The following is a 27741-nucleotide window of genomic DNA, read 5'->3' on the forward strand; positions in this document are numbered from 1 at the left end:
GTCTCCTCTCCAGAGAGTAAAATAAAAAGTATTACACATCCGGCGGTGGATGTGTGTTTTATTAGCCGTGAGGGGGATTTCTTGCATAGTTTGGTCGAATATTTGTCGATTCCCCTTTGAATGGCTTGGTGTGCGTGTATATTAAATGTGCCTGTCAATAGCTACCCATGTTTGTATAAATAAACGACAAGGGTGTCTACTTGGAGAGTACCCACCGGCGTGGGTGCTGAGCTTAGGCACGGTAGGGCGTCAGACACGTCAGTGCTTCACTGGCGGTGTAAATACATTCCATGTGGATTCATTCTATGCATAGTCGCCTTTTAATGAATATCACGCAAATTGTCATGGTGATAGGTACATACGGTTTGTCCAGCATGTCATAGGTGTTTCTATAAATATATATCTTTTAAAAATAATAAAAAACAAAGGCCGGCCCCGGGGGATGGGGTCCCTGGGGCCATAAGTGGCCTGAGGAGGGGGGCAACGCCGCCCCCTCCTAAAGAACTTTTTTTTAAAAAGGTCATGACCCGGGGGTTGGGGTCCCCGGGGCCGATTAAGGCCTTGAGAGGGCCAAATGTATTTTTTTCAACAAAATAAATTAGTGTGCAGACCCTGGGGGATGGGGTCCCCAGGGCCGGTAAATTAGAAAAAGAAGGGGTGCCACACAGCCCTCCTTCTTAAAAAAATAAAATAAATAAAAGACCGGCATCGCGCCGGAGTCCACGCCCCCTCCTTGCAGCACTCTGCAAACGCGCCCCCTGGCCAGTTGTAAGTTGGGGAATTAATTCCCCTTCAATACTGAGGGTCCCTGAGGGCCAACTAGCCCAACGGGTATCTCCAGTATGCGCCAGGGAGCTGCGTTGCAAACAGGTGTTCTGAGGCCACGCCCCTTTTTACACCTCTATGCAACACAGCTCTGTGGCGCTTACTGGAGGTACCTAGTGGGCTAGTTTGACCCTAGGGACCCTTAGGATTCAAGGGGACTTAATCTCTCAACTTAGAACGACCACAGGGCACATTTACACAGTGGGGAAGGGAGGGGATGGTGCCTGAGGTGACGTGTGCAAACACGCCCAATGGCGCATTTTAAGTTGGGGAAATAATTCCCCTTCAATCCTGAGGGCCCCTCGGGGCTAACTAGCCCACTAGGTGCTTCCAGTAAGCGCCACTGAGCTGAGTTGCAGAGAGGTGGTCCAGGCCATGCCACTTTTACACCTCTCTGCAACGCAGCTCTGTGGCGCTTACTGGAGGTACCTAGTGGGCTAGTTGGACCCTAGGGACACTCAGGATTCAAATGAACTTAATCTCCCAACTAAAAACGGCCACAGGGCGTGTTTACACAATGGTGAAGGGAGGGGACGGGGCCTGAGTTAACATGTGCAAACAAGCCCTGTGGTGCGTTTTAAGTTGGGGAAATAATTCCCCTTCAATCCTGAGGGATCCTGGGGGCCAACTAGCCCACCAGGTGCTTCCAGTAAGCGCCACTGCGCTGCGTTGCAGAGAGGTGGTCTAGGCCGTGCCCCTTTTTACATCTCTCTGCAACGCAGCTCTGTGGCGCTTACTGGAGGTACCTAGTGGTCTAGTTGGACCCTAGGGACCCTCAGGATTCAAGGGGACTTAATCTCCCAACTTAAAACGGCCACAGGGCGTGTTTACACAGTGGCGAAGTGAGGGGACGGGGCCTGAGGTGACGTGTGCAAACACGACCTGTAGCGCGTTTTAAGAGGTAGTTTTAATCCACTGCCCTATTATATGTTAGGGGCTTACAGAGAAGGTCATGCTGATCACAGGGGGACCCCAACGCATAGTGTTCCCTAGTGCATGTAGGTGTTTTCACTGTATTCTGAGTGTCTTTTAACATAGCACTGGCTCTAGGACTGGTTAGTCAGACTCAGTTACCACCAGTATCTATCTGAAAAAGTTGAGGGCAGAGGATGATTTTGCAACAAGGCTTCTTTCTGCTCTTCTGTTTTTTCTTTCTGCACGTTATCCTTCTTCCTGCACTTTTCTTCGTCTTTGGGGACTTTTGTTGCTTCTTTCTGCATTTCTTTTTTTTCTTTCTGTGCGTTTTTTCTTCTTTCTTCACATGTCCTATCTCTGTAGGCATAGTTAGAAATTAGCATTTAAAAAACCTTTGAAATTCACTGAAAAAACCATAGGTTTCAGGCATGTTATAGTAAGGAATTAGCATTTAAAAAACCTTAGAAATTCACTGAAAAAACCATAGGTTTCAGGGGCGTTATAGTTAGCTGGACTTTTCACTCGTACAAAACCATTGAAATTCCCCCCGTTATAGTTAGTTCAGCTAACTATGACTCGCGCGCCCGCAATGCACTGCTGATGATGTCACATATTACATCACTCATGACATGATCAGGGACATCACTCATGAGTCATGACATCACTGATGACATCTCAAATGACATCACTGATGACATCATCCTTGTGATAGAGTGGCAGACCTCCTCTCCCCCTAATATAACCTTTGATACACACATTCAAAAATAGAAACTAAAATTTTCAAAACAATGGACATACCTATACCAGTTACAACAACCTATTCAGTAATTCTAAGATCCACATACACATCCACTCATTCACCAACAGTCCTATACAGTCACTCATACATGTACTCACTCATCATATGTACTCATACACCTATACATCTGTTACACAACGCCACTCATCCATAGAGTTACTCACACACATAGTCACTCATGCTAATAAAGAATCAAACATCCATTTACTTGCATATACAGTTATACACACACCACCACACTTACTTCTACAGAAACTTACACATACTTAGTCTTTTAAACAATAACTTATAGAAACACATACTTATTCATACAGGAACTCTTTCAATCTCTCACTCTCACATATACTCACTTATATACACCAACAGTCACATATACTAGTTTAAAACATATGTAGTTACTCATAAAGACACTATTGAGACAGTCATTCACTCACTAACACACCCATGCACACACTCATCCACCCATACAGTCCTGCACACATGCTGTCTTCAAAACATATAAGCAGTGAGTCACTCATTCATGCACCTATGCACTACGTAATACCCCCCACCGAACCATACAGACACTCAGACACTCATACTGATACTCAAAAAACCTATATAGACACTCATTTAGCTACTCACCAACCCATGCAGCCACTTATACACACAGTGAGAGACTGATACAGATATTTACATATTTAAACATTACTCACTAAGCCATGTATTCACTAAGATACACTTAATCAGTCAGTTATACAATCAATTTTTAAAAAACAAATCATCCATTAAGACACTTATATACCCATTTATTCTTCCATCGACCTTGAGATATACATATATAAAACATATGTAATTTTCAGAAAAACACACATTCACTGGATGATGTCATCAGTGATGTCATCAGTGATGTCATGAGTGATGTCACTGACCATGTCATGAGTGATGTAATATGTGATGTCATCAGCAGTGCATTGCGGGTGCGCGAGTTATAGTTAGCTGAACTAACTATAACGGGGGAATTTCAATGGTTTTGTACGAGTGAAAAGTCCAGCTAACTATAACGCCACTGAAACCTATGGTTTTTTCAGTGAATTTCAAAGGTTTTTTAAATGCTAATTACTAACTATAACATGCCTGAAACCTATGGTTTTTTCAGTATATATATAGTTTTATCTATGTTTTTTTTTTTTTATATTGATTGTTTTAACTGCGTCACCAAGCTGGTTTTATTGAACTAATTTTAAACAGCATGGTTGATTGGTATTCCACCAGATCCTCTATAGATAAATTGTATTGCATATATGATATCCCTCTAGAAAGCATTCTCTTCCAATTTCATGTTCCTGATTGTTTGTTGCAATGTTACAGATTTCATGGTTTTAATTGTATCATAGTATATCTATTTTTTAGTATTGTGTATACTTTAAAAGGATATAACTATAGCACTTTATTTCGGTGAGCACTTTATATTATGCAATGAATCAACTTAAGTGTAATTTTAACAATCAATGACATTCTCATTATACATTTGCCCTAAGATAACTCACTTAGACATGCATATTTATATGCAAGTACTAATGCATTTAGGCTTTAATTTTGTGAGTTGCACTATTGGCATACATGCGTATTATACAATTAAGATTGTTTTCCTTATAAATTATAATATGATCAATGATGGTCAACTTACAGTGATTTAAAGTAAGGAAAACAGAGTATGTCATCTATGTCTATTGTTGATCCATGCACTTGCACTTTAAAAACGGGTCTATCAGTGACGTGCGATCAGGTGATCAAGGCCGCTTGGACGGCCGAAACGCGTCCTGACATATGAGGAGTAAAAAATAAAAAAATAATGCTGCACAAGCTGGTCTGTACTGGTGATTTCCGTGCGAAAGCGGGAGTGTATCACAAGCTGCTGTAAAATATATATATATATATATATATGTTCGCTCACTCCTTTGTCTCCATCCGGATTAAGGAAAGCACTCGCAGGGGTTGTCTTACGTATTCTTTATTTGGACCGCTTTAAAACATGACGCGTTTCGGCTTGCGCCTTAATCTGATGTTTTTAGATTTCGCGCCGTGAAACGGCCAACATTTTTAACAAGGTGTCAGAGGTCACATGATACATCAATGTATGGAGAGCAAAGAAGGACCACCATAGATTCATAAACAGGCGCCATATTGGAGTAGATAAACTCCCATTGGAACATCATAAAGCAACACTCCTGCTGAATAATTAACAGCATACAGTACATATGTTTACCACACATGTGTGGACCGTATTATGTATAAAATAACATCAACTGGAACGGATCAGAGCAGTCAGCCAAGGATTTCATTGATGAGCTAAACAGGAACACAGTGAATTTGGAGTTTAGTGGGGAAATCAGCTCTAAAACTGTAAATTTCTTGGATTTGAAAGTAAGCATTGACAATAACAACATAACTATGTCACTGTATCGCAAACCCACGGCTGGGAATTCCCTATTACATGCAGCAAGTAACCACCCACCAGGACTAGTCAAGAGTATCCCCTATGGGGAATTTTTAAGACTAAAAAGAAATAGCACTAGAGAAGTGGACTTTGAGGAAGCCGCACAAGCTAGTGTCTTTAGATTCCTGATTAGAGGTTACAGCAGGGATCTTCTGGATATAACCCTCAACAAGGTTAGACATATATCTAGAGATGATCTCTTTACCAAGGAGAAAGTTAACAAGGAAGGATTAGGATTGAATAAATTCAGAATGATCACTACTTATTCGAGTGATGCCAGTAAATTAAGAACAATCATGAGGATAAATTGGCACATTTTAAAAACAGATAGTGTCATTGGCTCTGATATCCCACCTAACCCTCTGCTAACTTTCAGAAAGGCTAGATCTCTAAAAGATAGCCTTGTCCAAAGCCAATTTTGTCAGAAACTTCCAAAGGGGGGGACCTTAAGAGAACTTAGGGGTTTCTTCCCTTGTGGGAAATGTAAAGCCTGTGTGTACAGTAGAAGAACATTCACATACAGGGTCACCGGCCTTAAGAAGCCTAAAACCATAACTAAATTTCTGACATGCAGCAGCTCCTATGTAGTGTATTGCTTAGAATGCCCATGTGGTCTGCGTTATATTGGCAGCACTATCCATCCAGTCAAAGTAAGAATCTTGGAGCACATGAGAGCAATAGCAAAAAATGATGCCACCTATTCTGTGGCAAGACATTTCACTGACAAACATGAAAGCAACAGGGAACTGCTGCGTTTCTATGGGCTAGATCAAATCCCCTTGAACATCAGGGGAGGGGACAGGATTAAACAGCTTCGTAGACTAGAATCGAGATACATTATAGACCTAGGAACAAAGATACCCCAAGGGATGAATGTAGGGGAGGAATTAGCAGTGCATCTAGGGGATTAGTTCTTTCTCATTCTTGAAGTCGTTTAAGCACTATTGTGTTTCTGTATGATGATGTTGAATTCAGATTTGTGTACTCCTCAATGTAAACTTCCCTTCCCTTTTTTAAACGTTGGTTGGTCCAGAACTATGTGTGGAGAGAACTGGATAAATGCCGATACACGGCGTAATAAGTATACCACCGGGGATTTATGCCGATACACGGCATGATTGTGTCAATTAGCAACAAGTTACAGTTGATGTTATTTTATACATAATACGGTCCACACGTGTGGTAAACATATGTACTGTATGCTGTTAATTATTCAGCAGGAGTGTTGCTTTATGATGTTCCAATGGGAGTTTATCTACTCCAATATGGCGCCTGTTTATGAATCTATGGTGGTCCTTCTTTGCTCTCCATACATTGATGTATCATGTGACCTCTGACACCTTGTTAAAAATGTTGGCCGTTTCACGGCGCGAAATCTAAAAACATCAGATTAAGGCGCAAGCCGAAACGCGTCATGTTTTAAAGCGGTCCAAATAAAGAATACGTAAGACAACCCCTGCGAGTGCTTTCCTTAATCCGGATGGAGACAAAGGAGTGAGCGAACATTTTAGCGCGGTTGCACCTCGGCGCGATAAAGCACCCGTCCGTGAGTGCGCTGGTCTTAGGTGCAGTGGGAGCCATTATATATATATATATATATATATATATTCACTGAAAAAACCATGGGTTTCACACACGTTATAGTTAGGAATTAGCATTTAAAAAACCTTAGAAATTCAATGAAAAAACCAAAGGTTTCACACACGTTATAGTTAGGAATTAGCATTTAAAAAACCTTAGAAATTAAATGAAAAAACCAAAGGTTTCACACATGTTATAGTTAGCTGGACATTTCACTCGTAAAAAACCAATGAAATTCCCCCGTTATAGTTAGTTCAGCTAACTATAACTCGCGCGCCCGCAATGCACTACTGATGACGTCACATATTACATCACTCATGACATGGTCACTGACATCACTCATGACATCACTGATGACATCTCAAATTACATCACTGATGACATCACTAATGACATCATCCAGTGAATGTGTGTTTTTCTGAAAATTAAATATGTTTTATATATGTATATCTCAAGGTCAATGGAAGAATAAATGGGTATATAAGTGTCTAAATGGATGCTTTGTTTTTGAAAAATTTATTGTGTAACTGACTGATTAAGTGTATCATAGTGAATACATGGCTTACTGAGTAATGTTTAAATATGAAAATATCTGTATCAGTCTCTCACTTTGTGTATAAGTGGCTGCATGGGTTGGTGATTAGCTTCATGGTTGTCTCTATAGGTTATTAGTTGTTTTTTTGAGTATCAGTCTGAGTGTCTGCATGGTTCGGTGGGGGGTATTACGTAGTGCATAGGTTCATGAATGAGTGATTCACTCTTTGTATGTGTTGAAGACAGCATGTGTGCAGGACTGTATGGGTGGATGAGTGTGTGTATGGGTGTGTTAGTGAGTGAATGACTGTCTCAATAGTGTCTTTATGAGTAACTACATATGTTTTAAACTAGTATATGTGACTATTGGTGTATATAAGTGAGTATATGTGAGAGTGAGAGATTGAAAGAGTTCCTGTATGAATAAGTATGTGTTTCTATAAGTGATTGTTAAAAAGACTAAGTATGTGTAAGTTTCCGTAGAAGTAAGTGTGGTGGTGTGTGTGTATAACTGTATATGCAAGTAAATGTATGTTTGATTCTTTATTAGCATGAGTGACTATGTGTGTGAGTAACTCTATGGATGAGTGGCATTGTGTAACAGGATGTATAGGTGTATGAGTACATATGATGAGTGAGTACATGTATGAGTGACTGTAAAGGACTGTTGGTGAATGAGTGGATGTGTATGTGGATCTTAGAATTACTGAAGAGGTTGTTGTAACTGGTATTGGTATGTCCATTGTTTTGAAAATTGTAGTCTCTATTTTTGAATGTGTGTATCAAAGGTTATATTAGGGGAAGAGGAGGTCTGCCACTCTATCACAAGGATGATGTCATCAGTGATGTCATCAGTGATGTCATTTGAGATGTCATCAGTGATGTCATGAGTGATGTCAGTGACCATGTCATGAGTGATGTACTATGTGACATCATCAGTAGTGCATTGCGGGCGCGCGAGTTATAGTTAGCTGAACTAACTATAACGGGGGAATTTCATTGGTTTTTTACGAGTGAAATGTCCAGCTAACTATAACATGTGTGAAACCTTCGGTTTTTTCATTTAATTTCTAAGGTTTTTTAAATGCTAATTCCTAACTATAACGTGTGTGAAACCTTTGGTTTTTTCATTGCATTTCTAAGGTTTTTTAAATGCTAATTCCTAACTATAACGTGTGTGAAACCCATGGTTTTTTTAGTGAATTTGCAAGGTTTTTTAAATGCTAATTCTTATATTTACCTTTTTTTTTTTTTTTTTTCAATTTTTTTTTACATATTTTTATTTTAATTTTCTATCCTTTTTTAAAGACTATGGTTAAATTTTAAAAATTCTACAATATATTTTTTATTTTTACCATTTTTTTAAACTAAACAGGTAAGATTTATTAGTATAACATAGTGGGGTTTTTTTCCCCTTTTTTATTTTTTTTTTAGTATTTTTTTAACGTGCGCGTACGGTAAGCGCACGTCTTGCTTTTATAACGTTAGATTTCTACGCTGTTTGCGTTCATTTACGCAATTTGCGTAGACGTACGTCACGCGTGCGCAGCGCGTAACGCGTACGCTGCACGCGCATGTTACGCGGAAGTGAAGGGGCGTGCCTGTCTTGCGCATGCGCGCGTGCGCGTGTCTTTTTTACGCGCATGCGTACTTTTGCCGTAAGCGCTCCGTAAGCGCACCGTAAGCGCAACGTACGCGCACGGTAGGTCATGTGATCAAGAAACAAAACTTTTGATTGGTTTAAAGTACTTTCAGTTCTAGAACTCTCCTACACCACACCCATTCCCTTCATTTCTGCTTGTGATCCCTTAGGAGAAGGAGCTGAGTTGTCTTTGTGATACGATGGCAGAACAGCAGACCTCTTCTGAGAGTGAGGCTAGCAGCACTACCTTGAGGCAGAGAAGGAGGAAACAAAAGAGCTCTTTCATATGGGAGTATTTTTCTTTTCCAGAGGGCAAGAAAAATGTAAATGCACCCTTAGTGACTTGTAAGCTTTGTGACCGTGTACTTTCAAGAGGGAATCCCAACAAGAAGTATTCCTTCGGGAATCACACCATGTTGAGACACCTTCATGATGTACACGGTAGGACATATGCTCAACATACTGAAGGTAACCCTTCAGTAAGTCAACCAAGCACATCCACAGCAGCTCAGCCTGGTCCATCATCTGCAGGGCCGAGTCCATCTTCGGCAGGTCAGCTGAGCCCTTCATCTGTGGGGGGAGCATCTCCTTTTTCTGGTCCTCTGGAAACCAACCATCGGTTTGCGAGGGTTTTAATTCGGTGCGCCACTTGTCATGATCTAATTTGTCATAGGGAGACCAGTGTTGCCCTAGTGAACAATTTAATAGATCAGCACATTTGTCGTACCGACTAATATTCCCATTCTTTCTTTCCTCTGTCCCTGGATGAACACAACGGCTCTTTTAAGAGCCAACCTTACCTTTCAACTTTTTTTAATATATTTTTTTAAACTTTTTTTATTTTTTTTTTATCGTACGCGTAATTTTTTTTTTTTTTTTTTTTTTAAAACACTAAAAATCAATTATCACATTACAAGGTCCTTGAGAGACTACAATGAACAACTGAAAATGTGATTGTGGAGAAGTGGAAAAAAGGGACCATGAAATTTTTGACTTACCATACCCACTCAAAAAATTATTTATTAATTTACATTTAATTTTAATTGCTTTAAAAATGGTTCAAGTTTTCGAAAATTTTCTATCTCAATCTGAAAAAAAAGAAAAAAGTATTAATATTTAATAAAACATTTTATAATACAGTACACATATTTACATATTTTCCCCAAAAATGTTTTGCCTTTTTTTTGCTGTTTTCAGAATATATTGCATTTCACTATAAATTGTGAAAGCAATTGCATTCATCATTTAACAGCGGGCAAAAAAAAAAATAACAATCTCAAAGATTGTTTTAAAAAAGCCCAGAATCTCTTTTTACTTAAACATAACATTATAGAAATGCATAATATTCTAAAAAAATATCATCTAATATCAATACCTATTTCTTTAAAATACCGTCTGACATTTTTGTTTCAGAAGTATAATCACAAAAATATATCTCAAATAACTCCACAATACATCTGGTTCCATTTCCTTTAGGCCAAATAGTAATTTTAAAATTCTTTTTTGATTAAATTTCCAATGTTAATCCAATAAAATTCTAAAGTTTAAATTGCACAGATCTCACCGATTCTCTGTAACATTTTGGTTTCCGAAAGATTAATTAATAATTAAATAAGTCCACAATACAATTGTTTACCTTTCCTCATGGCCAAATAGTAATTTTAAAAATCTTTTTTGAATAAATTTCCAATGGCAATCCAATAACATTCCAAAATTTAAATTGTGCAGATGTTACCGATTTTGTCTAAATTTTTGGTTTTCCAAAGTTTCATTAAAAATTTAAAAAGTCCACATTACAATTGGTTACCTTTCCATTAGGCCAAATGATAATTTGTAAAATCATTTTTTTTTAAAATTCCAATGGTAATCCAATAAAATGGTAAAATTGTTTTGTACAGATCTTGCCAAGTCTCTCTAAAATTTAGGTTTCAGGAAGATTAGATAGGAATTTGCTAAATCAAAAGGCAAACGTTGCTTGAAAATCAATTGGGAATCATTACACAGTGTCCAGCCTTTTTCACATTTAAGATAAACTGTGTAATGTCCAGAAGTAACAGTAGGTCCTTCATGGAAAATTATTGCAACTGTTACAAAAGTTTTTCCTGAAATTGATAATTGCTGTCCTGTAAACTTCTTTATTAAAGTATCCAATTTTGAACCATCAGCTTTACATCGTTGCATCATTAAAATTACATATTGTCTGTATTCCTTTAAAATTAACGTTGAAAACATTTCAGATTGACACTCACCGCATTCCATGCTATGATTAGCATCTTTAACAAATTTAGCAAAAGTGACTGTTTTACTTTCTGGCAATGTTAAATAAATAAACCTTTCAGAATCAACATTAGAGCCACATGTATTGTAACAGTTTTCACAACTATGTTCCCATTTATAAGAGACACCAAACATATTTTCAATGGGAACCCCTTCTTCTTCTAGTACCTGAAGAAAAAACATCAAGAATTCCTGTGCGTCTTGCTGTACATTTTGAGAAAACTGTGTTCGTCCTGAACATACATCTAAAAGATTTCTAATTTCAGTAGCACTTTCTATTTGAGTTTTATCATTACTCAGCTTTTGAAAAAGGAGACTCAACTCAGAACAGAATCTTTTTCTCTGATTTACTATTATCTGCTCTTGCACACTTTCCAGATAAAATGCAACATTCAGCACTACATTAGCGTAGCAGTTGACACCAGAGCTATTTTCAAAATGACATCCTACAACCTCTTCTTCATTTTCCTTTTTCTTTTTGCTTGCAATTACATCACTCCTCTTTTTTTTCCTCCTCTCTACATCTTCATTACAGATATTCTCATTTCTCCTTTTACGAGAAACTACACGTTTCTCCAACACAGGATACTGACCTAAATGAGGAGCATAGGTTCTTCTTAATCTATTATACTCCTTTACACAATTTGTATCAGCACTAACTTTTGAGTCATCAAAGTCTATCATGAATAAACCAGATAATGTTTTCACTCGTGACAAAGCTACATAAGCCATACCTTCTTTGAACACAGTTGAACCAATGTTCACAAAAGCACAATCTACAGTCAATCCTTGAGACTTGTGAATAGTTACAGCATATGCTAGAGAAAACGGAAACTGCTTCCTACGTACATATAAGTCTTTCACAAGCATGAAACGAACTGAACAACGACAAATGTCTTTAACTTCTTCTATCTGATCAAATTTTATTTTTAAACATTCAATTCCATCTTTTTTCTGATAATTAATAAAACCCACAACTCTTCCCATAGCTCCATTAACTAAACCTTTTTCAACATCCAAATTTCTCCTTAAAAATACTCTACAGTTCATGCAAACATATAGATTTTTTTCTAATCCAGCTGTTTTGGAAATGTTCTTCTCTAGTGAATCCAATTTATTTTTCAGTGTGCCTGTTAATGTGATAGTAATTCTTCCATCCTCAATTTTGTCCACTGCTTCCAATTTCCTGATATCTTCCTTTTCCAATTTTAAAAGCTCCTCATTGAATATTGAGCATTCACGTAGAGTTGGCATTAAGCAGATGACACTTTTCTTTTCTGCAATGTTCTTGTATATCTTCTCTGCAACTATTTCTTCCTTTGGAAATAAATTATGTAGCAGCCGACTCTGTAATGCTTTTTTGCCAACTTCTGTGAGTAGTCCAATTCTGATATCTTTCAGTATACTTCCATATTCTTCATCGTTTGCTTGCCTCATATTAGTAGTAAGTTCCTTGTACTCAAAGAAGGACCAAATATTTGCATTACCGATGCTTCCCAATGACTTCTTTGTGTCTTCATGTGTCACAGTATTAAACACTGGTTGTCCTTTAACTGGAGTAAGTTGTAGAAGATCACCAAAAACTATGACATGTTTTCCACCAAATAACACGTCATAGTCTGTCCTTAGAATTTGCTGCATTCTTAAATGCACAAAGGCAAGCATTACGTTTGATACCATGCTCACCTCATCAATAATGAGAACTTGCATCTTCTTCAATACTCTTGAAACTTCCAAGCATGCTTCTCCAGTTAGCTTGTTGTATTGTATTTTGTTCTCATGCTCCACTGGTAACATTAGCAAACAATGTAAGGTGATTCCTTTTATGTTATATGCTGCTAACCCAGTTGGAGCAGTAACCACACAAGACAAAGTAGAATCCGTTTTTTGCTGTAGGTAGCTTCTGATGACTTTTATTAAGAAACTTTTTCCAGTTCCAGCTTATCCGCTTACATACATCCTGATTGGATGAAATGATGTGCATGAGCACTCTTTTTTTCATGTAGAAATCCGTGATCAATTTTGCTTCTGATCTCTTCATAAATTTGTTGCTGCTCTTCATTCAGTTGTCTTTCCAAATTTTGTAAGTCTATAAATTCTTCTTGAGCTTGATTCATAGCCGTTTCCACTTCATTCATGGCTATTGATGCTTCATTTTCAACGATTGGTTGTCCTAGGGGATCTTGACTGAGTGTTCCTGAACTTTGGCTGTCTTGAGAACTGTCTCTAGCTACTTCAGCTGCAATTGTAGTTTCCTGTTCAATTTCTTCATTTAACATTTGCAGATAAGTTGAGAATGTACTGCATTGTATGCTGTCTTTGCAAGCATTAAAAGAATCTTCATAGCTTTGAAATTCTCCCAGTAGTTCATCCTCTGTACGCCATGGTTTAAACAGCTGTAAAAGAGCCAAGTAGTAAAATTCCTTTTTGTCAGTAGTGTCGCAACTCAGCTTCCTGTGATTTATCAAACTTCCTTTTGTTTGCTTCACCAAACATCCTTCCTCACCAATGACTTTATATTTTCCATTGTTGATGTCTTCTGCGGCTTTCCGTGAATAAATGTAGTTCTGCAGCACTTCATAGAGACACATGTTCTCCAGATGATGACTTCTTTTTGGATAATATGTGTCCAACATGTTTGATTTCAAAATATCTGTACTTTCTGGGTCATTCTCGGCCAAATATTCAATTTCTCCAACAGATTTCAGTCCCCGATTTCTCATTGCTGCAAGGCCTAAACTTGCCCAAATTATTCTTCTTGATTTCGAGTAGAGACTTGCAGAAGATAACCTATCTGAACATTCGTAGGATCCAATTTCTCGATGCGATAACATCTTTAAACTGAAACTGTACAGCTTCTTACTGACAGTCTTCTCGTGAGAAATCTCTTCCCACATTTCTTTCAATTCAGTTTTTTCAGATTTAGTAATGTAAGACGTTACATATCGAGCAACAGCAATGGAATTGTCAGCTACATACTGTATATCCATGTTAGCATTCCACATGGATAAAATGACTGGGTTGTAGTCATTTATATTTTTTGATTCTTCTTTTCTTTTTAGGTTGTAGGTATTCTTAGGTGATTTTCTTGTGATAGTATGTCTCACAGATGACATAAAACTGTTTACTCTTCCATTTGAAAGAACAGGTCTAGGAAATCCAAATCGACATTTAGTGTAGTATTTATCTTTGCTCTTGTATTTCCGTCGACAGTATTTTCCACACCGATGACTTTGGAAACGTAAAACTTGCTCCTTTAACTTTTTCTCTTCTGTGCTTTTTGGTATAGCACATGTTGCATATTCTTCAATGTAAGATAACACTGCTTCATCAGTATCTATTCCAAACTTTGGGGCATCCTTGATCCACAACAGCATATGAATATGAGGAGCACCTCTTGCCTGGTACTCTTTTCTCCAAAAGAAATCCACTACTTCTCCAAGGGGTGGATTTTTTTTATTGCAGATGAAGGACATCATAGCCTCAAATCTATGATTGAAATATCTGCAAACATTAACCGGATCCAATGAGCACAGTTCTCCTGCTGTCTTGTATTCAATGTTTTTAATGTTTGAATTTGCCTCTCATAGAAAATCCAGTAAATCATCCCAAGCGTACTCAGCACAGCTTAGGGTAAGGAACCATGTTGGTGTTCCTAAATTCCGTAACATGCATTTTAATTCACCATGGCGTCGGTACCAATATTCATTTGTCCCACGCTGACAAGCCATCAGATTGATCAGTTGTGTTTCCAAATGATCATCTCGGTGCTGCACTTTCTCCATAAAATCCTTAGCAGACACATTTTGTAAATGTACTCCACTTTTTAAAATGTGATTTACTGCATAAGATAGTGCAGACAAGTCACTTTCAAATAAAAGATGGAACAAATAAGGAATACTTTGTCGAAATCTGGGATCTTCTGCATATAGTCTTGTAGTCCGATACTCAGAAGCTGGAATCTTTAGGAAACAGCTGGGGAAAACATCGAGCTTCCAAGCTCTCCTCCCATACACTCACGGGAGTTCCTTTTGCTTTCTTCATCTGAAACAGATCAATATTGTCTCCCATAACTTCTTTTGAATGTAGAGGATGTATGCTAAAATGTTCATAAATTTCTTCTTCCTTTGACTTGTCCACTTTTTCAATTTGTCCAGTTGGTGTTTCTGTGTCTTCTTGTAAATCTTCTTCTTCTTCTTCTATATAAATTGATTCATACAATTTGTTATTCCTTTTCAAATACAAATTTGCTCTTTGTACTTTCCGTACATCTACCAGCTCCTGCCAAATCTTCTTATTCTTTGTAGGTACACCATTAACCAGAATAACTAATGGTTCAGTTTCCAAAGTATCTGCATCAATTGTTTCCATATTTTTTTTCAAATCCAAGGGCAAATACACCACTCTACCTTTTAAACCTCTCAGTAAATCTGAAGGAGGTAATTTACCAGTTTTGGGCTCCATACGTACTATGGTCTGGAACGGATGAACACATTGAATAAGTATAGACTCATATGTATTTAATTCAGAAAGTTCGGCAGGAATAACATCCAATTCTAAATTATTATGTACAGCTCTGGTTGGCATTCTATTTTCCTCTAACTTGTTGTAACAGTATTTACAAATACGCTGATCTTCACCCAATTCAAAACAATTTTCAAGAAATATATATGTGGCAAAATCCTTCCACTTATAATTATCTTCATTTTCACTCTTTCTGTAGAGATCAACATTACTAGTTTGTTTTCTATAATGAGTTCTGCGGCAACAAATACAAGTTATATTTGGTCTTTCATTAGAGATTATTGCAAATTTTGTTATGTGATCATTAAATGTTTTACTTACAGAGGGTTCTACATTCTCTTCCACTTCTTCCTCATTTACTGTGTCCTTTTCTGCACTGTCTTGTTCAGGACCAAAGTAACAAAACTGAATTTCATCAACAACCTTCTCTACATCTGATACCGATCCACGGAACAGAGCCCTATTCAATTCATCTAACTTTATTGCTGGACTTTTAGCAAAATACAACCGTCTCACAAACTTTCTCATTTCAGTATGATGAACAGCCAGCATCCTAAAATGATGGAAAACACTATTACACACTTTTCTAGATAGACAAGCCAGAGAATGACCCTGCAAACCAGTATTCTCTCTCACTCTGCATGGATCTAGACTTTGAAGCACCTTAATCTTCTGTTTTACACTTTTTTTTACTATATTCTCTTAGAAACTCACGAAATTTATCAATAGATTCCTGACGCACAGTGCAAATACTACTACAATTCCAAGTGTACACTGGGGCTTTAGGACGTCTCCCCATAGCCTCATCCGCCATCACTTGTACCTCATCTCTTGGAACCATTTTCTCCTTCTCCATTATACAACCATTTTTCACTTCGTAAGCACGACCTCTGGTGTCAACTGCATGCAGCAAACTATTACTTTGAAGATAACTCTCTTCATTAAAAAAGGTTCACTACTTGAACTATGCATCCATTCTCCTAAAAACACTTTACAAAAGTTTGTTCTTTTCACTAGTCTTTTCCTTTTGCTTTGTGATTTCAGTACATTGACCATTTTATCTAATGTACGCATCCTGTTCAAAATTAAAATGAATAGTTTCCTTTTTAATTCTAATGCCTTTGCTGCAATGGCTTCAATTTCTTTTTTTCTCTTGTAATATTTTGCCTTTTTCTTATATTTCTTCACATCCTTTATCAAATTGGACATAACTCTTCTCTGAAACATTTTTCTACGTATCTCTTTAAACGCTGTTTTTCTGTTTAAGTTAATCTTTGTTATTGCAGAAGGTATATTTGCATTAACTAAATTCTCAATTTTTTCCTGTTATTTTCTATTGAAAACATTCTTTCCAGTACAGACATTTTGTACATTTTTCCTTTTTTTGAAGATGTTCTTTAAAAATCTTTTGTCTGCTTACCAGAAGACTTTCTCTTTTTCCCAACATGAGCATCTCCAGCTAACTTAGGTCCTCCAGTTGTCTTCAAATATAGATTTTTTTTGTGGTTTTTCCTTTGTCTGGATTTTGTAGGCATCTTAAATTTTGTTCACTGCTCTTCAGCAATACCTGAAAAAAATTAAAAAAAAATTCCTTTATTTTATTTAAATATATTACTACATTTTTTATGATATTTTCAAATCTTAAAATACTATGTACCCCTTTCCTACAAGTGAAAATCACAATAACACCATCACAAATTAAATATCTAAAAACAATTCCTGTGTGCACACAGAGTCATGGTTTGAAATTAGGCAGAAAACGAAATTTCTTTGCCATTTTGAAAGCACACTTACTACTCTTTTTTTTGGCAAGTAATAAGTACTTTTACAGTCTGACACATTTTGAATCCACTTTTCAGATTCTGATAAAAGCACATGTCCATACTGCTTTTTGAGACCAGCACCATGTGTAACCTGGGTGACTGACTACACTCCAGCAAGGGCAACCAGCCTTAGTGATGCTGAATGTATTTGCATTACTGACTGCAACCTCAAACCCAACTCGGTTGTGAATACTGTGCATGATTCCACAGGATAAGCAGCTGGCTGTGTGCTAAGAGTCTGCTTCTGCACAAAAAAATAGCTCCCCCTTTACATCTAATGCAAATGTAAAATCACCAGAGCAATACGCAATAAATCTCTGCCTGTAATTCCTCTTTGCACACAGAGTCATGTTTTCATATTAGTCAAAAAACAAAATTTCTTTGCCAATTTGAAAGCACACTTACTACTCTTTTTTTTGGCAAATGATAAGTACTTTTACAGTCTGACACATTATGAATCCACTTTTTAGATTTTAAAAAAAGCACATGTCCAAACAACATTTTCAGACCAGCAACATGTGTAACCTGGGTGACTGAGTACACTCCAGCAAGGGCAACCAGCCTTAGTGAAGCTGAATGTATTTGCATTACTGACTGCAACCTCAAACCTTACTCGGTTGTGAATACTGTGCATGATTCCATAGGATAAGCAGCTGGTTGTGTGCTAAGAGTCTGCTTCTGCATAAAAAAATAACACCCCCTTTCCATCTAATGCAAATGTAAAATCACCAGAGCAATACCAAACAGCTTTCTGAGACCAGCAACATGTGTAACCTGGGTGACTGACTACACTCCAGCAAGAGCAACCAGCATTAGTGATGCTGAATGTATTTGCATTACTAAGTGCAACCTCAAACCCCACTCGGTTGTGAATACTGTGCATGATTCCACAGGATAAGCAGCTGGGTGTGTGCTAAAAGTCTGCTTCTGCATAAAAAATAGCTCCCCCTTAACATCTAATGCAAATGTAAAATCACCAGAGCAATACGCAATAAATCTCTGCCTGTAATTCCTCTTTGCACACAGAGTCATGTTTTCATATTAGTCTGAAAACGTAATTTCTTTGCCAATTTGAAACCACACTTACTACTCTTTTTTTTGGCAAGTGATAAATACTTTTACAGTCTGACACATTTTAAATCCACTTTTCAGATTCTTAAAAAAGCACATGTCCAAACTGCTTTTTCAGACCAGCAACATGTGTAACCTTGGTGACTGACTACACTCCAGCAAGGGCAACCAGCCTTAGTGATGCTGAATGTATTTGCATTACTAAGTGCAACCTCAAACCCCACTCGGTTGTGAATACTGTGCATGATTCCACAGGATAAGCAGCTGGGTGTGTGCTAAGAGTCTGCTTCTGCATAAAAAAAATGCTCCCCCTTTACATCTAATGCAAATGTAAAATCACCAGAGCAATACGCAATAAATCTCTGCCTGTAATTCCTATTTGCACACAGTCATGTTTTCATATTAGTCTGAAAACGTAATTTCTTTGCCAATTTGAAACCACACTTACTACTCTTTTTTTTTGGCAAGTGATAAGTACTTTTACAGTCTGACACATTATGAATCCACTTTTCAGATTCTTAAAAAAGCACATGTCCAAACAACATTTTCAGACCAGCAACATGTGTAACCTGGGTGACTGACTACACTCCAGCAAGGGCAACCAGCCTTAGTGATGCTGAATGTATTTGCATTACTGACTGAAACCTCAAACCCCACTCGTTTGTGAATACTATGCATGATTCCACAGGATATGCAGCTGGCTGTGTGCTAAGAGTCTGCTTCTGCAGAAAAAAATACCTCCCCCTTTCCATCTAATGCAAATGTAAAATCACCAGAGCAATACCAAACAGCTTTCTGAGACCAACAACATGTGTAGCCTGGGTGACTGACTACACTCCAGCAAGGGCAACCAGCCTTACTGATGCTGAATGTATTTGCATTACTGAGTGCAACCTCAAACCCTTAAAGTATTCCTTATTTATACCAGTACACCTTAATTTATCGTGAAAACATAGTCCATATTATTTTACATATTCCTCACATTTAAATTTCTCCCAAAACAGAAAATGATAAACACAACTTCAACAAAAGGAATTCCAATTCTATTATTCATTTCTTAATTTACCATATACATCCCCTCTCAAACTCTAAACTCACCTTTAAAATTAGTTAGTTGTGAAAGAAATGTGGCACTCAAACAGCAGATTATCAGAGCCAGGATCTCTGTTCTGTACACCTCTCTCCTCTCAGCAGAACCAGATAATGGCAAAGTTTCCCTCTTTTTTTCCACACATATACATGTAAGTTTCAAATCTCAGTGCTTCCCCCTTTTTTTCAAATGTAATCACACATTTCTATTGGTTGAAAACCAACCCTTTTCCAAAAGTACCCTTCCCCCAACTTGACTTCTGCCTGCTACCATAGCAACAGCTCTTGAAACACTGCTGTGCAGAGTTAGGTCAGAAGTTCACCAAACAATGTTTCATTTCCAAAGAGCAGGAGTGCTTGACTTTTCAAACCTAACAGCAAATCCATAGTACTGTTCTTTGGTAACACATTTTTCTGTACCAATACAAAACATGCTTCTATAAATTTACACATACAGCCTAGTTTTTATTGTAGAATGGTATGAAACAGCCAATCAGTTTAAAAAAAATAAATAAATATGTATGCCTCCATTTCCAAACTGTCTTTCATTTCTTTTTACCAGTCTACTGAATTACACCTCCTGAGTGCATCCAGTTCTCCTTTGAAGATGTTCCCAGTGTGGATTGTAGGGCACAGCTATGTCTTCTGGAGTGAAAAGTATGCAGAGAAAACAGGTATGGTGAGAGACCTTGCTTTGCCAAATGTAGACATTAAATGGATTGGTCAGAGAGGGTTAAAGTGGCACCAATTGATGCCATTGGTGAAATCCTTCATGCAAATCCAACACCCTGACCTCATAATAGTGCACTGTGGTGGCAATGACCTAGGCACTTTGACTGGGGTAGGTCTGGAAATGCTTATGAAGGAGACCTTTGCACAACTGTTTTCACTTTTCCCTAAAACTGCCTTTGTGTTTTCTAACATATGCCAAAGGCAAAAATGGAACTGGTCCAATCATTTCTGTCCACAGATTGACAAAGCAAGAAAGCACGTCAACAAATCTGTTTCTGCTTTCCTCCGAGACTATGGTATGGGTTCCATTTACCACAACAACTTGCGTTACGACATGCAAGACATTTATAGAGGAGATGGTGTGCACTTCAATGATGAAGGGAACAGAGTCTTCCTCTTGAACCTTAGACTCTGCATCGGTACTTACTTGTAGGTACCACTAAAAAAATCACTTCATAAACACAACGGCTCTTTTTAGAGCCCCCTAATATCTAAACACTTAAATCTGCATTTCATTTCATTTTTTATTTTTTTTTTCTACCATACGCGTACGGTGAGCTTACCGTACGCGTACCCCGCGATTTTTTTAAAAATTAATAAATGTTTTTTTTGTACTTTTCTGTCCTTCTTTGACCCCCTTTCAAGTGTTAGGGGGTCTGTAACTCTCTTCCTTGCCCCCTTTTCAAGTTATCTCCCTATTTTTTCTGACTGAAACACACGAAATGGCGGCCGCCGCTTCCTGGTTTCGACCGATTCGAATGTTTACTAAGATCTATCAGCCAATCAGAATCGCGCACGTCACCGTACGCGTACGGTAAGCGCACCGTAAGCGCACCGTAAGCTGGCTCAGATATATATATTGATTTAAAGGCTATTTTCTCAGAATCTACTGAACAGATTTACACCAAACCTACAAAAGGCACTTCCTTGACCTGAGGACTACCTCTCTGCCAAATTTCATTTAACTCTGTTCAGCCGTTCGGGCTGTAGCTGTCTCTAAAGGTCCTATGGAAAAATGCATGGGAAAAACGCGTTTTGGGACCCCCCTTTTATCTCAGCCCCCGCTTGACGAATCCCCCCGAGACTTTCAGGGTAGGAGCGGAGCGCAGCGCCCCACCTATTTTGAAAATTTGGCAAGGATTCGTCGACCGGCGCCAAAGTTATTCAAAATAGAATGTTGCGGATTTCCTATGGTAAGAGGGTCCTAACTATAACTACCTACTGGCGACCGCCAGTAGGTAATATATATATATATATATGCAAAAAAGAAGCAGAGAACTCTGGGTAGTTCTCAAGTTTAGGTGGAAAGCAGCTCCTGTATGGAGCACTCTCAACACCAGCGACACTCTAGATCTGCTCACCTCAAATGTCTGTTTTTCTATCAAAATCTTTAAGCATAGGATTAGCACAGTGCCATCCACGCCGAGATAGAAAAGGACAAAGTCTTTTGCCATTTGTACAGCAAAGTCTTTAAGCATAGGACTAGCACTGTGCTGTCCTTGCCGAGCTGTAAAATGACAAAAGCCAATTACCACTTCAGGCACAGGATTACAGCTTTGAATTGGTAAAATACCAATCAAGCCAACCTGAAATGAGCAAAAGCTATATATATATATATATATATATTTTCACTGAAAAAACCATAGGTTTCAGGCACGTTATAGTTAGGAATTAGCATTTAAAAAACCTTAGAAATTCACTGAAAAAACCATAGGTTTTAGGGAAAGTTATATTTAGTTGGACATTTCACTCGTACAAAACCAGAGAAATTCCCCTGTTATAGTTAGTTCACCTAACTATAACTCATGCCCCCACAATCCACTGCTGATGACGTCACATATTACATCACTCATGACATGGTCAGTGACATCACTGATGACATCTCAAATGACATCACTGATGACATTATTCAGTGACTGTGTGTTTCTGTAAAGTTTAAATATGTTTAATATATATAGGGAAAGGCGTATTAAAGAATGAGTGAGTGTATAAGTGTCTGAATAAATGATTTAGTAGGTGTGTGACTGACTATAAGTGAGTGATTAAACGTATGTTACTGAATGCATGGGTTAGTGACTAAACTGTGTGAATGTCTATATCCGTCTGTCTGTTGGTGTGTAAGCGGCTGCATGGGTTTGCAAATAGCTACATGAGTGTCTATATGGGTTATTGATTGGTTGTCTGAGTATCTGTATGGGTGCCTGAGTGTTTGTGTGGGTGGGGTGTGTGTGACTCTGTGCATAGATGTGTGAGTGGGTGATTCACTGGGTGCATGGTATCAAGAGTGCATCTGTGATGGACCGTATGGGTCGGTGAGTGGTGAGTGTGTGTATGGGTGTGTTAGTGAGTGAATGTATATTTCATTGGTACATGTGTGAGTAACTACATATGTGAAAGGCAGTATATATGCGTGTTGGAGTATATAAATGGCTATAAGTGAGAGTGTGTGTTTGTGAGAGTGGCTGTATGGATGAGTGTGTGCTTGTATCAGTGATTGTATAAGAGCATAAGAATGTGCTAGTATTTGTATGAGTAATTGAGCTGGTGTGTGTATAACTGTATAGGTGAGTAAATGGCAATGTGATTAATTATTTGCATGACTGACTAGGTGTGTGAGTACCTCTATGTATGAGTGGTGGTGTGTGAGTGTCTATATAGGTGTATGAGTGCATATGATAGTCCTGTACTGAGTGACCATAAGTATGAGTGACTGTACGGGTGAGTGAGTGGATGTATGTGTAAACCTAAGAATCAGTGAGTGGGTATGTAGTTATTGGTGTTGGAGTGTCTATGGTTTTGAGAATGGCAGTCTGTAATTTTGAGTGGGTGTATCAAAGGATATATTAGGGTGTGAGAAGATGCATCAAATTATCACATGGATGATGTCATCAGTGATGTAATCAGTGATGTCATTTGAGATGTCATCAGTGATGTCATCAGTGATGTCACTGACCATGTCATGAGTGATGTATTATGTGACGTCATCAGCAGTGCATTGCGGGGGCGCGAGTTATAGTTAGCTGAACTAACTATAATGGGGGAATTTCTCTGGTTTTGTACGAGTTAAATGTCCAACTAACTATAACTTTCCCTAAAACTTATGGTTTTTTCAGTGAATTTCTAAGGTTTTTAAAATGCTAATTTCTAACTATAACATGCCTGAAACCACTGTTTTTTTCAGTAAATTTCAAAGGTTTTGTAAATGCTAATTTCTAACTATAACGTGCATGAAACCTATGGTTTTTTAAAGTGAATTTCAAAGGTTTTTAAAATGCTAGTTTCTAAGTATGCCTACAGAGGTAGGACATGTGAAGAAAGAAGAAAAAATGCACAGAAAGAAGCAAAAGAAATGCAGAACGAAGCAACAGAAGTCCACAAAGATGAAGAAAAGTGCAGGAAGAAGCAAGACATGTGCAGAAAGAACCAACAGAGGAGCAGAAAGAGGCCTTGTTGCAAAATCATCCTGTGCTCATAACTTTTTCAGATGGGTACTGGTGGTAACTGACTCTGACTAACCAGGCCTAGAGCCAGTGCTATGCTAAAAGACACTTAGAATACAGTGAAAACAGCTACATACACTAGGAAACACTTTGCGTTGGGCTACCCCTGTGATTAGCATGACCTCCTCTGTAAGGCCCTAGTGCATAATAGGGCAGGGGGATTAAAACTACCTCTAAGTCAGAGGAGCAGAAATATGCTACTTTAACTAGTAGTCGCGTTTGCAGAGTGGTGGAGAAATGGTGCTGGGCATCCAACCAATGCTCAGGAAGTCCGCTGAGTAATACTTACAGGAGGGATTCTTGGCCCCCAAACTCCCTCAGGACTAAATTGGACTTCATACCCCATCCCGCAGTCTGCCACGAGGCACGTTTGCAGAGTGGTAGAGAAAGGGGGCAATGGCTTCCGAAGACGTCTTAGCAATCCCACTGTGTGGGACTTACTGGAGGTAACAAGAGGGGTAGTTGGCCCCCAAGGACATCCTTGGGGGCCAACTTCCCAAACAATTACCTCCCGTCAGTCCCACACAGCAGCACTGGTAAGTACTCGTACCAGGCCAAGCCCACTTTGCCCACTCGCTCTCCCTGGCGCGCTCTTGGATGGGGATTGAAGTCCCCTTCACTGCTGAGGGTCCTTTAGGGGCCAACTAGCCTACCTTTTACCTCCAGTAAGCCCCACGCAGTGGGATTGGTGAGAGGTAGACAAAGGCCATGCCCTCTTTCTCCACCTCTGCAAACGCACCCCCTGGCACGTTGTAAGTTGGGGGATTAAGTCCCCTTGAATCCTGAGGGTTCCTGGGGTCCAACTAGCCCACCAGGTATCTCCAGTAAGCGCCACAGAGCTGCATTGCAGAGAGGTGCAAAAAGGGGCGTGGCCAGGACCACCTCTCTGCAATGCAGAGCAGTGGCGTTTACTGGAAGCACCTGGTGGACTAGTTGGCCCTCATGGGCCCTCCGGATTGAAAGGGAATTAATTCCCCAACTTAAAAGGCGCCACAGGGTGTGTTTGCACACATGTCACCTCAGGCCAGCCCCCTCTCTTCATCACTGTGCAAACACGCCCTGTGGTGCGTTTAAAGTCCCCTTGAATCCTGAGGGCCCCTGGGGTCCAACTAGCCCACCAGGTACCTCCAGTAAGCGCCACAGAGCTGCATTGCAGAGTGGTGTAAAAAGGGGCGTGGCCTGGACCACCTCTCTGCAACACAGCCCTGTGGCGCTTACTGGAGGTACCTGGTGGGCTAGTTGGCCCCCAGGGACCCTCAGGATTCAAGGGAAATTAATTCCCCAACTTAAAACGTGCCACAGGGCGTGTTTTCACATATGTCACCTCAGGTCCCGCCCCCTCCCTTCACCACTGTGCAAACGCGCCCTGTGGCGCGTTTTAAGTTGGGGGGTAAGTTCCCCTTGAATCCTGAGGGTCCCTAGGGTCCAACTAGCCCACGAGGTACCTCCAGTAAGCACCACAGAGCTGCGTTGCAGAGAGGTGTAAAAAGCGGCGTGACCTCGACCACCTCTCTACAATGCAGGTCTGTGGTGCTTACTGGAGGTACCTGGGGGGCTAGTTGGCCCCCAGGGACCCTCAGGATTGAAGGGGAATTAATTCCCTAACTTAAAATGCGCCACAGGGCATTTGCACACATGTCACCTCAGGCCCCACCCCCTCCCTTCACCACTGCGCAAATGCGCCCCGTGGCATGTTTTAAGTTGGGGGAATAAGTCCCCTTGAATCCTGGGGTCCCTTTGGTCCAACTAGAACCACAAGGTACCTCCAGTAAGCACCACAGAGCTGTATTGCAGAGAGGTGTAAAGAGGGGCGTGGCCTCGGACCACCTCTCTGCAATGCAGCCCCGCAGCGCATACTGGAGGTACCTGGTGGGCTAGGTGGCCCCCAGGACCCCCAGTATTGAAGGGGAATTAATTCCCCAACTTACAACGTGCCACAGGGCGCGTTTGGAGAATGTTGCTGGGAGGGGGCGGGGCCTTCGGCACAATGCCGGTCTTTTTATGATTTCTCTTTTTTTAGAAGGTGTCTGTGTGGCCCCCCTTCTTTTGGCTTTTTTTGGGCCCTGGTGACCACCATCCCCCAGGGCCTAACCACTTAAAAAAAAAGAAAAAAAAAATCGGAACAGGAAGGGGGTCGTGTGGGCCCCCCTCCCGTGGCCAATCCGGCCTCAGGGACCCCATCCCCAGGGGCATGGCCACATTTATTTATTTTTTTATGGAGGAGTCTGCGTGGACCGCCTCCTGAGGCGTCTATTGGCCCCGGGAACCTCATCCCCCGGGGCCAGACTTTTTAATTTTTAATTTATTTATTTTTGGGAGTGGGGCTGCGTGGCCCCCCTCCTGGACCACTTCAGGCCCCGGGGACCCCATCCCCCGGGGCCTGGCCACTTCGTTAGGGACCGTGGGGGGAGCCCAATGCCCCCACAGTCCCCGCCGGCTTCCCGCCTCCTGCGGGAGCCGCCATTGCCTTTCCACATGGGGAGCTGCTGACATGCAGCTCCCCGTGTGGAAAAGCAATCTGGTTTGATTTTTGAAAGCGAGAGCAGGTTTCCCTGCTTTTGCTTTCAAAACCCAAACCACAGTTTGCTATGACAGGGTGGAAGCCGCACGGCTCCCGCCCTGCCATAGCAAACAGCGTAACGGACCCCCACATTTAAATATTTGTGCCCCGGGGAGTTGGCGGTCCCCGGTGTGCGTGGGTGGCTGGCAACCAAAACACGTTGATTTGTCCTCGTGCACATTGGAAGGGCATTGTTAATCAGTGTAAAACTGCTTGTGGAATATATATATATCTATATATAATATATATCACTGAAAAAACCACAGGTTTCAGGGACATTCTAGTTAGTTGGACATTTCACTCGTACAAAACGAGAGAAATTCGGCCGTTATAGATGGTTGAGCTAACTATAACTCGCGCCCCCGCAATGCACTGCTGATGACGTCACATATTACATCACTCATGACATAGTCAGTGACATCACTGATTACATTTCAAATGACATCACTGATGACATCATCCAGTGAATGAGTGTTTCTGAAAAGTTTAAGAATGTTATCTATTTATATGCCAAGGTATATTGAAGAATGAGTGGGTGTATGATTGTCTATATGGATGATTTTGTGGGTGCGTGACTGACTGTCTAAGTGAGTGATTAAACGTGTCTTAGTGAATGCATGGGTGAGTGACTAATCTGTGTGAATGTCTGTATCAGTCTCTCAGTTGGTGTGTAAGTGGCTGCATAGGTTGGTGAGTAGCTACATGAGTGTCTATATGGGTTAATGATTGGTTGTCTGAGTACCTGTATGGGTGCCTGAGTGTCTGTGTGGGCGGGTGGAGGGTGTGTGACTCCCTGCATGGATGTCTGAGTTGGTGATTCACTGGGTGTATGGGTTCATGAGTGTGTCTGTGAGGGGCTGTATGGGTTGGTGGTTGTATGTATGGCTGTGTTGGTGAGTGAATGGATGTCTCAATGGTACACGTATGAGTAACTACATATGTGAAAGGCAGTATATGTGAGTGTTGGAGTATATAAGTGACTATATATGAGAGTGAGTGATTGTGAGAGTGGCTGTATGTATGATGTGTGCTTGTGTCAGTGATTGTATAAGAGAGTAAGTATGTGTTAGTATCTGTATGAATAAGTGAGGTGGTGTGTGTATAACTGTATAGTGAGTAAATGGCACTGTGATTGATTCTTTTGGTGACTGACTAGGTGTGTGAGTAACTCTATGGGTGAGTGGCGTTGTGTGAGTATCTGTATAGGTGTACGACTGCATACATCAATAGCTGTATTGATCAGTGACTGCGTGTATGAGTGACTGTATGGATGAGTAGAAGTGAGTATAGACCCATGAATCAGTGAGTGGGTATGTACTGACTGGTATTGGTGGGTCTTTGGTTTCGAGAATGTTAGTTTGTATTTTTGAGTAGGTGTGTGAAAGGTTAT

The 27741-nt window shown here is 39.9% G+C and overlaps 1 protein-coding gene across 1 annotated transcript in view; it reads left to right on the top strand.

The window, feature by feature from the left end:
* TMEM74 (transmembrane protein 74) overlaps positions 1–27741 on the top strand; it is a 331834-nt gene that overhangs the window by 86299 nt on the left and 217794 nt on the right. The gene's annotated exons all lie outside the window — the stretch shown is intronic.

This window comes from Triturus cristatus, chromosome 5_1, assembly GCF_964204655.1.
Source record: "Triturus cristatus chromosome 5_1, aTriCri1.1, whole genome shotgun sequence".
In the NCBI taxonomy this organism is placed as follows: domain Eukaryota; kingdom Metazoa; phylum Chordata; class Amphibia; order Caudata; family Salamandridae; genus Triturus; species Triturus cristatus.